Source organism: Crinia signifera, chromosome 19 (assembly GCF_055691185.1).
Source record: "Crinia signifera chromosome 19, ASM5569118v1, whole genome shotgun sequence".
NCBI classification, from domain to species: Eukaryota; Metazoa; Chordata; class Amphibia; order Anura; family Myobatrachidae; genus Crinia; species Crinia signifera.
This window is the reverse complement of record NC_139226.1, coordinates 112,318,347-112,331,888: the sequence shown is the minus strand read 5'-3', so window position 1 is coordinate 112,331,888 and position 13,542 is coordinate 112,318,347. Positions and strand designations below refer to the sequence as shown.

Sequence of the window (13,542 nt, the reverse complement as noted above, 5' to 3'; positions counted from 1 at the left end):
AATGATTGGATGAATGCTCTCGAAGTTGCCTGTAATCTCAGATATGGATTATGGGGCAAATGCCAACAGAGGGTAATGATTACTGGGAGTGTTACTGCAGAAAACAGTAGTGCTAAACCAATGGTGCTGCATACCTAGCAACCAGGCACTTGAGAGGTTAATAGCTGGTTAGTAAACTGTGTAGCAAATGGGAACACCACAGGTGCACAATTAGAGCTGAAACATTGCATAGCAAGGCAGATGCAGTCCAAATGAAGCCAGGCTGTGGAATTCTGAGAACACGGCAAACTGAAGACAACCTGCAAAATAATTCAGGTTTGTGACATGGACATCACCAAATGTTGGGTTTCCTCCTTTGATATTTATATATTAAGGCCTTTACTGCAGTTGTCTTCAGTTGTTGTTTGCTAATGGGTATTTCTGCCTTTAGTGTTGTTTTTAGTAAGAGAATTTCATGTTCGATATGGTTGAGATCTGATGATTGACTCGGCCATTGCTGAATATTCCACTTCTTTGCCTTTAAAACTCCTGGGTTAATTTCGCATTGGGTCATTGCTCCTGTGTACTGTGAAGTGCCAGCCAATTAGCTTTGCAGAATTTGACAGAATTCATCTGACTACTTATGTCTTTTGTCGTCATCTTCATTAACACTAGTGACCCACTGCCATTGGAACTCATGCAAGCACATCAGTGGCGTAACAATAGCCCCGCAGACCCCGCGATCATGGGGAGGCGCTGAGTAAGTGTGGGCGCTGGAGTTTTGCGGGGCTATTGATGCGATGCACTGCCCTGCCTTACACCACTGCTTGCCGCAACCACCACTGGGCCTGTGACCCACAGATCTACTTGTCTGTGGTCCTGGCTCCCCTCCTGGCCGTCTCATGCTAATGAAAAATAACCGACACAAACTGTCTGCCCCCTTGCAGCAGACACTTTTTGAGGATGCTATAGGAAGCGGCGGCCTGCTGTTAAGGGTAGCCATTTTGTGAGGGTCATTTTCTTTAGCAGGAGCCAGCCAGGAGGAGCGCCGGGACTGCAGACAAGTAGATCTGCTAGTCCCGGCCACAGACCCGGTGGCGGCAAGCAGTGGGGTAAGAAAGGGTTGGGGGCATATTTTATGTGTGGGGCGCTGCCGAAATTTTCGGTGGGGGGGCACTCATTTTATAGTGGTTACGCCACTGAAGAACATGCCACCAAACTGCCTCTACCGGGTTTTACAGATGTGGTATGCATCTGATCACCATGTTCTCTTCATACTTTTTGCCGCCCATTATTCTGTTACAAGTTAATTTCATCTGTCCAAAGAATGTTGTTCCAGAACTGGTCTGGCTCTTGTAGATATTTTATGGCAAAGTCTAATCCGGCCTATCTATTTTAAGGCTTATGAATGGTTTGCACCTTGCTGTGAACACTGTGTACTTGCTCTTGTGAAGTCTTCTCTTAATGGCAGACTTGGATAATAATACCCCTATATCCTGGAGAGTGTTCTGCACTTGGCTGGATGGTGGGAAGTTTTTATGATACTTGACAGAGTATATAAAATGTATGTATAATCACAGGCATCTCCTACATCTTGGGGCCAGGTCTGATGACATAATATTGTGGCCCTGGCTCTTCTCTGAGGCTTCTCCCAGAAAGGAGGCCATATATATATATATATATATATATATATATATATATAATGCTGGAGATTGTCCCTTGGTGACAGGGTCCAGTCTCCACGTCACAACATATCCTAAGGCTTGATGGCTAACACCGCTAATCACCGGCGCTTTCCCTGACATCCAATCGGGGTCAGCGTTGTGTGACGCGGAGGATGCCGTTTGGCGTTACCATGGTGATGAACGCAGTGTCCGGCTTTTGCCGAGACCTGCATCGTGTCACTTCAAGTGACGCCATTTTGTCTCCAGAGTGACGAATGCTGGCATGGGTGAGTTACCTTGGTTACGCGTCATCACGTCCAGGATAAGCGGACAGGTGAGCTAACGAGCTGTTGGTTTTTAGTATGCTGCAATGTGATGTGCCACTGCGCCCAGGTACACGTGTTTTTAGTAATTAGTGTTCTGATGTTGGCTACTATAAAGATGTGCTTTGTGAGCCTATTCAGCATGCTCCTGATGACGGTGGTACATCCACCGAAACAGCTGTAGAGCTTGAATATGGCATCCCTGCAGTCTCCTGTATTCTTCCTGAATGTTGATGACGGTTTTCTACATTGGTAATACCCTGTAATCATGCCTGTACTCAGGGGCGTAACTAGACACATGTGGGCACCATAGCAAAAGTTTGTAAGGGCCCGTATTTATCACCTAATGCTGAAAAATGTACAGTATACAGCACATGATACTTTGTCAGGCTAAGTGGGCCCCTCTCAGCTCTGGGCCCCATAGCAGCTGCACCCCCTGCACCTATGGTAGTTACGCCCTTGCCTCTACTGCAAGTTGGATTCATGCCTTTATCTTTATAAAGACTATTTTTGCACTTTTTTCATCAAATTGGTGTGCTTGCCTCTAATTGTCCACTATATATATATATATATATATATATATATATATATATATATATATATATATATATATATATATAATATATACACTTAACATCGGCACTCACCTTTCCTAGTTTTGGGGTGCCCTATGGCTTGTGACCACATTGTTTAAACAGACATTGGATGGGCTCTGCACACACTAAATTAACTGATAATAAATAGTGGAGATTTGGTTCATGAATTGATCAATGCATTTAAGCCTGCAGCCCCCGTCAAGGGACCCCACTGTTCTGCAGGTCCTACCACTATCGCTGAAAATGGCTGCAATACACATAGCTATCACATCAATGTTTGATACCAGGCATGCTATCAGGTCTGAAGCTCACAGCAGACTTTGCTTTTATAGGTGAGCAGCTACCAACACACCTGTCACTAATCATCTAGGGAAATGGCTAACACAAGCTATGGAATCTTAGTTAAAAACAGGGTGCATGAGAGAATGTGACCACAATAAGACTAATTAAAAAAATTAATCTAATAAACAATATATACACTTAACATCGGCACTCACCTTTCCTAGTTTTGGGGTGCCCTATGGCTTGTGACCACATTGTTTAAACAGACATTGGATGGGCTCTGCACACACTAAATTAACTGATAATAAATAGTTTTATTATCAGTTAATTTAGTGTGTGCAGAGCCCATCCAATGTCTGTTTAAACAATGTGGTCACAAGCCATAGGGCACCCCAAAACTAGGAAAGGTGAGTGCCGATGTTAAGTGTATATATTGTTTATTAGATTAATTTTTTTAATTAGTCTTATTGTGGTCACATTCTCTCATGCACCCTGTTTTTAACTAAGATTCCATAGCTTGTGTTAGCCATTTCCCTAGATGATTAGTGACAGGTGTGTTGGTAGCTGCTCACCTATAAAAGCAAAGTCTGCTGTGAGCTTCAGACCTGATAGCATGCCTGGTATCAAACATTGATGTGATAGCTATGTGTATTGCAGCCATTTTCAGCGATAGTGGTAGGACCTGCAGAACAGTGGGGTCCCTTGACGGGGGCTGCAGGCTTAAATGCATTGATCAATTCATGAACCAAATCTCCACTATTTATTATCAGTTAATTTAGTGTGTGCAGAGCCCATCCAATGTCTGTTTAAACAATGTGGTCACAAGCCATAGGGCACCCCAAAACTAGGAAAGGTGAGTGCCGATGTTAAGTGTATATATTGTTTATTAGATTAATTTTTTTAATTAGTCTTATTGTGGTCACATTCTCTCATGCACCCTGTTTTTAACTAAGATTCCATAGCTTGTGTTAGCCATTTCCCTAGATGATTAGTGACAGGTGTGTTGGTAGCTGCTCACCTATAAAAGCAAAGTCTGCTGTGAGCTTCAGACCTGATAGCATGCCTGGTATCAAACATTGATGTGATAGCTATGTGTATTGCAGCCATTTTCAGCGATAGTGGTAGGACCTGCAGAACAGTGGGGTCCCTTGACGGGGGCTGCAGGCTTAAATGCATTGATCAATTCATGAACCAAATCTCCACTATTTATTATCAGTTAATTTAGTGTGTGCAGAGCCCATCCAATGTCTGTTTAAACAATGTGGTCACAAGCCATAGGGCACCCCAAAACTAGGAAAGGTGAGTGCCGATGTTAAGTGTATATATTGTTTATTAGATTAATTTTTTTAATTAGTCTTATTGTGGTCACATTCTCTCATGCACCCTGTTTTTAACTAAGATTCCATAGCTTGTGTTAGCCATTTCCCTAGATGATTAGTGACAGGTGTGTTGGTAGCTGCTCACCTATAAAAGCAAAGTCTGCTGTGAGCTTCAGACCTGATAGCATGCCTGGTATCAAACATTGATGTGATAGCTATGTGTATTGCAGCCATTTTCAGCGATAGTGGTAGGACCTGCAGAACAGTGGGGTCCCTTGACGGGGGCTGCAGGCTTAAATGCATTGATCAATTCATGAACCAAATCTCCACTATTTATTATCAGTTAATTTAGTGTGTGCAGAGCCCATCCAATGTCTGTTTAAACAATGTGGTCACAAGCCATAGGGCACCCCAAAACTAGGAAAGGTGAGTGCCGATGTTAAGTGTATATATTGTTTATTAGATTAATTTTTTTAATTAGTCTTATTGTGGTCACATTCTCTCATGCACCCTGTTTTTAACTAAGATTCCATAGCTTGTGTTAGCCATTTCCCTAGATGATTAGTGACAGGTGTGTTGGTAGCTGCTCACCTATAAAAGCAAAGTCTGCTGTGAGCTTCAGACCTGATAGCATGCCTGGTATCAAACATTGATGTGATAGCTATGTGTATTGCAGCCATTTTCAGCGATAGTGGTAGGACCTGCAGAACAGTGGGGTCCCTTGACGGGGGCTGCAGGCTTAAATGCATTGATCAATTCATGAACCAAATCTCCACTATTTATTATCAGTTAATTTAGTGTGTGCAGAGCCCATCCAATGTCTGTTTAAACAATGTGGTCACAAGCCATAGGGCACCCCAAAACTAGGAAAGGTGAGTGCCGATGTTAAGTGTATATATTGTTTATTAGATTAATTTTTTTAATTAGTCTTATTGTGGTCACATTCTCTCATGCACCCTGTTTTTAACTAAGATTCCATAGCTTGTGTTAGCCATTTCCCTAGATGATTAGTGACAGGTGTGTTGGTAGCTGCTCACCTATAAAAGCAAAGTCTGCTGTGAGCTTCAGACCTGATAGCATGCCTGGTATCAAACATTGATGTGATAGCTATGTGTATTGCAGCCATTTTCAGCGATAGTGGTAGGACCTGCAGAACAGTGGGGTCCCTTGACGGGGGCTGCAGGCTTAAATGCATTGATCAATTCATGAACCAAATCTCCACTATTTATTATCAGTTAATTTAGTGTGTGCAGAGCCCATCCAATGTCTGTTTAAACAATGTGGTCACAAGCCATAGGGCACCCCAAAACTAGGAAAGGTGAGTGCCGATGTTAAGTGTATATATTGTTTATTAGATTAATTTTTTTAATTAGTCTTATTGTGGTCACATTCTCTCATGCACCCTGTTTTTAACTAAGATTCCATAGCTTGTGTTAGCCATTTCCCTAGATGATTAGTGACAGGTGTGTTGGTAGCTGCTCACCTATAAAAGCAAAGTCTGCTGTGAGCTTCAGACCTGATAGCATGCCTGGTATCAAACATTGATGTGATAGCTATGTGTATTGCAGCCATTTTCAGCGATAGTGGTAGGACCTGCAGAACAGTGGGGTCCCTTGACGGGGGCTGCAGGCTTAAATGCATTGATCAATTCATGAACCAAATCTCCACTATTTATTATCAGTTAATTTAGTGTGTGCAGAGCCCATCCAATGTCTGTTTAAACAATGTGGTCACAAGCCATAGGGCACCCCAAAACTAGGAAAGGTGAGTGCCGATGTTAAGTGTATATATTGTTTATTAGATTAATTTTTTTAATTAGTCTTATTGTGGTCACATTCTCTCATGCACCCTGTTTTTAACTAAGATTCCATAGCTTGTGTTAGCCATTTCCCTAGATGATTAGTGACAGGTGTGTTGGTAGCTGCTCACCTATAAAAGCAAAGTCTGCTGTGAGCTTCAGACCTGATAGCATGCCTGGTATCAAACATTGATGTGATAGCTATGTGTATTGCAGCCATTTTCAGCGATAGTGGTAGGACCTGCAGAACAGTGGGGTCCCTTGACGGGGGCTGCAGGCTTAAATGCATTGATCAATTCATGAACCAAATCTCCACTATTTATTATCAGTTAATTTAGTGTGTGCAGAGCCCATCCAATGTCTGTTTAAACAATGTGGTCACAAGCCATAGGGCACCCCAAAACTAGGAAAGGTGAGTGCCGATGTTAAGTGTATATATTGTTTATTAGATTAATTTTTTTAATTAGTCTTATTGTGGTCACATTCTCTCATGCACCCTGTTTTTAACTAAGATTCCATAGCTTGTGTTAGCCATTTCCCTAGATGATTAGTGACAGGTGTGTTGGTAGCTGCTCACCTATAAAAGCAAAGTCTGCTGTGAGCTTCAGACCTGATAGCATGCCTGGTATCAAACATTGATGTGATAGCTATGTGTATTGCAGCCATTTTCAGCGATAGTGGTAGGACCTGCAGAACAGTGGGGTCCCTTGACGGGGGCTGCAGGCTTAAATGCATTGATCAATTCATGAACCAAATCTCCACTATTTATTATCAGTTAATTTAGTGTGTGCAGAGCCCATCCAATGTCTGTTTAAACAATGTGGTCACAAGCCATAGGGCACCCCAAAACTAGGAAAGGTGAGTGCCGATGTTAAGTGTATATATTGTTTATTAGATTAATTTTTTTAATTAGTCTTATTGTGGTCACATTCTCTCATGCACCCTGTTTTTAACTAAGATTCCATAGCTTGTGTTAGCCATTTCCCTAGATGATTAGTGACAGGTGTGTTGGTAGCTGCTCACCTATAAAAGCAAAGTCTGCTGTGAGCTTCAGACCTGATAGCATGCCTGGTATCAAACATTGATGTGATAGCTATGTGTATTGCAGCCATTTTCAGCGATAGTGGTAGGACCTGCAGAACAGTGGGGTCCCTTGACGGGGGCTGCAGGCTTAAATGCATTGATCAATTCATGAACCAAATCTCCACTATTTATTATCAGTTAATTTAGTGTGTGCAGAGCCCATCCAATGTCTGTTTAAACAATGTGGTCACAAGCCATAGGGCACCCCAAAACTAGGAAAGGTGAGTGCCGATGTTAAGTGTATATATTGTTTATTAGATTAATTTTTTTAATTAGTCTTATTGTGGTCACATTCTCTCATGCACCCTGTTTTTAACTAAGATTCCATAGCTTGTGTTAGCCATTTCCCTAGATGATTAGTGACAGGTGTGTTGGTAGCTGCTCACCTATAAAAGCAAAGTCTGCTGTGAGCTTCAGACCTGATAGCATGCCTGGTATCAAACATTGATGTGATAGCTATGTGTATTGCAGCCATTTTCAGCGATAGTGGTAGGACCTGCAGAACAGTGGGGTCCCTTGACGGGGGCTGCAGGCTTAAATGCATTGATCAATTCATGAACCAAATCTCCACTATTTATTATCAGTTAATTTAGTGTGTGCAGAGCCCATCCAATGTCTGTTTAAACAATGTGGTCACAAGCCATAGGGCACCCCAAAACTAGGAAAGGTGAGTGCCGATGTTAAGTGTATATATTGTTTATTAGATTAATTTTTTTAATTAGTCTTATTGTGGTCACATTCTCTCATGCACCCTGTTTTTAACTAAGATTCCATAGCTTGTGTTAGCCATTTCCCTAGATGATTAGTGACAGGTGTGTTGGTAGCTGCTCACCTATAAAAGCAAAGTCTGCTGTGAGCTTCAGACCTGATAGCATGCCTGGTATCAAACATTGATGTGATAGCTATGTGTATTGCAGCCATTTTCAGCGATAGTGGTAGGACCTGCAGAACAGTGGGGTCCCTTGACGGGGGCTGCAGGCTTAAATGCATTGATCAATTCATGAACCAAATCTCCACTATTTATTATCAGTTAATTTAGTGTGTGCAGAGCCCATCCAATGTCTGTTTAAACAATGTGGTCACAAGCCATAGGGCACCCCAAAACTAGGAAAGGTGAGTGCCGATGTTAAGTGTATATATTGTTTATTAGATTAATTTTTTTAATTAGTCTTATTGTGGTCACATTCTCTCATGCACCCTGTTTTTAACTAAGATTCCATAGCTTGTGTTAGCCATTTCCCTAGATGATTAGTGACAGGTGTGTTGGTAGCTGCTCACCTATAAAAGCAAAGTCTGCTGTGAGCTTCAGACCTGATAGCATGCCTGGTATCAAACATTGATGTGATAGCTATGTGTATTGCAGCCATTTTCAGCGATAGTGGTAGGACCTGCAGAACAGTGGGGTCCCTTGACGGGGGCTGCAGGCTTAAATGCATTGATCAATTCATGAACCAAATCTCCACTATTTATTATCAGTTAATTTAGTGTGTGCAGAGCCCATCCAATGTCTGTTTAAACAATGTGGTCACAAGCCATAGGGCACCCCAAAACTAGGAAAGGTGAGTGCCGATGTTAAGTGTATATATTGTTTATTAGATTAATTTTTTTAATTAGTCTTATTGTGGTCACATTCTCTCATGCACCCTGTTTTTAACTAAGATTCCATAGCTTGTGTTAGCCATTTCCCTAGATGATTAGTGACAGGTGTGTTGGTAGCTGCTCACCTATAAAAGCAAAGTCTGCTGTGAGCTTCAGACCTGATAGCATGCCTGGTATCAAACATTGATGTGATAGCTATGTGTATTGCAGCCATTTTCAGCGATAGTGGTAGGACCTGCAGAACAGTGGGGTCCCTTGACGGGGGCTGCAGGCTTAAATGCATTGATCAATTCATGAACCAAATCTCCACTATTTATTATCAGTTAATTTAGTGTGTGCAGAGCCCATCCAATGTCTATATATATATATATATATATGTCCTTTTATATCTGTGCAGCGTGCGGCAGCATGTATGTCTTGAAAGAGGGGCCCTTTTTTGACAGAGAGAGGCAGAGGATGACAGGAAGAGGCAGAGGGAGGTAGAGTGTGACAGTGGGCAGTATTCAATGAAAAAAATTTGCCGTGCATGGCGAGAGATTTTTTCTCTCGCCATGCACTCGCCCTGTTCCGGAGGGCTCGCTGCCACTCCTGCTCCCTCTATTCAATGTGGTTAAGACTCGCCGCCACTCGCGGCGAGTCTTAACCCCTGCAGCGGATGAGCGTCCGCGGCAGGGAGCTGGCAGGGAGCCATGGGACGGTGGCAGCCAGGGAGATTAAAGTCTCCCTGGCTGCCCCAGAACATATGTGGAGGGGAGGCGGGCTCCCCAGGACCCAGGCAGCACAAGCTGCCCCCCCCCCCCCCCCTATAGCCAACGGGGGACCCAGTATTCACTGCACCCGATCGTGCATATGTAATGATCGGATGCAGTGAATATATGAATATCTAATGAGCGGCTTGAGAGCTCCGGCCCCCTGCTGGCTGCTCTGTGTAAAAAAAAATATATATATATATATATATTTTTTAAATTAAAGCACATGAAAGCACATGAAATTATAAGCACATGAATAAAAATAACATGCCCCTTCACAGAAAAAAAAATCCTTATTTTTTGACACCAAAATTAAAAAAAACTTTTTAGTTTAAAAGTTCACATTCCAGCTCTCCATGAAAAGTTGGAGAATTGCTACACGGAGAGAGACGGCGAAAATCACTTAGAAAGACGGCGAATATTTCACATTGAATAGGGTTGCTCGCTTTTGGAGAGCAAAATGCTCCGTCCAAGGCGAAAAAAGCAAAAATTCGCCATAAAACAGGGCGAATTTTTCTCATTGAATACTGCCCAGTGAAAAACAGTGGTTGACAGTAAGAATGTGACAGGGGCAGCAGTGGGTCCCTTAGTCCTCAGGGGCCGCAGTGCACTGCACCTGCTGCAACAATGGTAGCTTTGCCTCTGGTTCCTTCCTTAAAAATTTGTAGCAGCCAGGTGCGGATTGATCACAGAGTAATTAGTGAATATTCCTGGTGAGTGGTAATACACCCAAGGCCTGACCGGACACGTGGCCATGCAGGACAGACAACCCATCCCACGCATTACATTGCAATGTTCCCATTCATTCCCCAGTTATTCCATCTCAGCAGTACAGAAACTCTACCATCCGGTAATGCTGACATGGCCACATGGCATGGTATACCTCTGGTGCTACCCATTTCGGGAAACTTCAACAATATTTCCCAGGGCCACTTTTAGTTCCCAATCCACCCCTGGAGCAGCAGTTCATCCCATTAGCAAGGATGAGGGGGACCTCCATGGTCTTGCTAAGCCTGTGTCGGATACCCCAACATTTTCTGTAAGTTAGCTTTAATGAGCAAGAAATGCAATGCAAGTTACTAACTGATGGGCACAGAAACCAGTAAAGACTCTATCCTTATGTCGCTCCCATAGGCAGGACCATACATGCCTCTTTATTTCCCCTGGAGATATTTTCATTGTGTGCACAAAACAAACACTTTGCATATTTCTTTCAGAACAGGACAAGTAAAATGTCAGCTGTGCTCAGACATAGATTGAACCTCGACATAACGTAAGTATTGTTTCTGAAGGATTTGCAACTGTAACATTCTGACAATGCCTGAGGCTCTCGTACTGTGAGATGTCAGGTGCGGACAATCTCACACTTGTTGGGAAGTTGGCATTTGATGTCGCAGGACCCCCTTTGGTAATACTGAATTCAATATTTTACTTCTGCTTGTGTAACAGACACTTGTAGACATGGCTGCTGGCCACAGGGTGAGATAGGTGCAATTGCTTTTTTTTTTTTTTAAACGGCAGCGTAAATTATGTCAGGTGCAATTATGTCAGAACAAGACAGTATCAACATTTAAAAAGCATGGTATTTTTTATTACAAATGTGTATTTATCTTTAATAAATCATCTGGTTCTACCTGGACATGATGATACCTGCATTGGTCTATGACAGGCAGGGCTGGTGGTACTGTAATAAGTTCAACTGCCGCATGGGATCCCCCTTGAATAATGGCAATGAGCCCTAGACCAGCGATAACCTTGACACTCCAGCTGTTGTTGAACTATACATCCCAGCATGCCCTGCATCAGTTTTAGCATGGCCAAATAGTAAAACTGTAGCAGGGCATGCTGGGATGTGTAGTTCAACAACAGCTGGAGTGTTAAGGTTAGCCATCCCTGCTGTAGACTGACTAGAGTGTGAGAACAATAAGTACATAATAGAAGGGATATTGCATTTCAATATTATTATTGGTATTTATTTACATAAGCGTGTATTTAATACAATGGGGTAAATGTAATAGGGTGCAGGAAGTTGGAAGTGCAGGCTTCCGTGCAAGAATGCCATTATTTATCAAGCAGCAATTCTTTAAAGGTACAGACCTACCTGGTTTGTCTAAATTAGGCCAAGAATGTGAACCTAGTTATGTAGTGTCTGAAATAGATAAAATAAGACTTCAAAGACATACCAAACATTTTCTCCTATCTCTTTCCTTCACTTGTCTACTTTGCTTTTTTCCACTCCAGAAGAAGCCCAGGAAGGAGATGCATGAGGTCAGCGATGGGGATGACGTCAGGCTAATCGTGTCATTAAACATCATCCCCTCAAAGAAAAATTACCACTAGTGGTTTACATTTGCATAAGGTTGGAGACAAAATGACACATTTTCATTGAAACTTGTCACTAGGCCCCGCCCCCTCCTCCAGCACCCCAGGATTTTCTGTATTAATCTCCACATTCTGCTCCCTTTACTAGAAGTGGGCTGGAGGGGTGCACACTCTTCCAGGGCTGTGGGTGACTACCTGCAAAATCAGTGTGACAGTGGGGGATCCTGTTGTTTTGCCTGTTGATTTTGCCACAAAATACGGCGCTGTGAGGTGTACATTGATTTTAAACTGTGCTGTCTCCATAATGACCCACACTGTAACTCTGTAGCTTTAGCCAAGGTGAACAATGTGAAGAAGAGTCAGCCAGTTGCCATCTATTGGAACAGGTTGCGGTCATCGACTGGGAAACAAGATATCACTAGCCTCCCCCTTCACCTATTATGGTGCCCCATTGTAACATCAGGATCCACCCATGTCCTGCGATAGAGACGATTAACAGCAGTCGTCAGCGGGGAATTACGTAGAATCCTGAGAATTTCATGCAGAGGTAGAGAAATCCTGATGATAAGTGATTCGGGACATTTATACAAATAGGAGCAAGTTACTCTTAATTAATATCTATCTAATGCAGCCGGGCTAACTAAAACTGCAGAGAAGTCTGACATCACAGCAGCAGCAGAAAAAAAAAACGTACTGCAATAAATTCACAATCCGATATATATACAAAATAATGAAATGCCGGCGAAATGTTCAACAGCCTTTTAAATTAGATCTAGAACATAATTTAATAACAGTATAACTACGTGTTGGTAGTAGGTAGTAAACTGTTACATACTGTATTATATCATGTGTCAGTTTTATGTGTCTTTTTAAGAATACGGAATAACATTGTTAAAATTGTTGCCTATGTCAGGCTAAGCATGTTGTAGCAGGCTATCGTTGGTTTAAATCAGGGGTGGGGAACCTTTTTTGTGCCAAGGGCCTTTTGTATGGGGAAAAAATCCATCGGGGGCCATATGTAAAAATTTCTGTTACAAATTCCCCTGCTGCAGCCGTCCCACGCTCCAGCGGCTGCCACTGAATAGGACTGACCGTCTCCGGCTGCTGCTGATTAAGAGGAATCTCATGAGAACTACTGACCTCTTGCGAGAATTCCCCTGTACTTTCACCCCCGCAAAGCTGCCATGCGGGTGGGCGGGCCACTCAGATCGTCTACAGGGGCCGCATACGTACCCTGGGGGCCTGAGGTTCCCCACCTCTGGTTTAAATGAACTGGTTTGTTATGATCAGACAGTGCTCCATATGTGATTTTCTATGTATTTATTTATTATTTATTTACAGTTTCTTATACAGCGCAGCAGATTCCGTTGCGCTCTGGATTGACACTACCTGAATTTTTGTATGACGTTTTTTTTTTCATTTTATATAATCCCAATTCTACATGCGCCTATGGGCCTAATTCAGACCTCATTGCTGCTGTGCGAATTTGCCTGCAGCCAGATAATCACCACCCAGCCAGAGTGAAATCCCACCCTGTGCAAGTCTACGAATGGCTTGCGAATGGATCGCTGATCACTGATCACGTGTTATCTGCAAATCCATTCGTAACTCACTTACCACTGAATGGTTTTCCCAGTCTGTGCAAGTGAGTGTAACTCTGACCGTTCCACCCTGTGCGACAGAATCGGACCACGCCTATGTTTATTCTGACACTCCCAGAAAATAGCTGGTTACCACCCCATAATGCCGTCAACTCTAAATATTCCCCTATGTATGAGTATTCAGTCCAAGATTCCGACTGTCGGAACGTCCCAATAGCCCGAATCCT

The 13,542-nt window shown here is 42.8% G+C and overlaps 1 long non-coding RNA gene across 1 annotated transcript; it reads left to right on the top strand.

Annotated features, from left to right (window-relative positions):
- The first annotated feature begins 254 nt into the window (after positions 1-254).
- On the top strand, positions 255-12,528 carry LOC146042050 (uncharacterized). The gene is made up of 3 exons (XR_014463720.1): positions 255-315; positions 10,610-10,665; positions 11,634-12,528. It is a non-coding gene; the product is annotated as an uncharacterized LOC146042050 (long non-coding RNA).
- Positions 12,529-13,542: the final 1,014 nt, after the last annotated feature.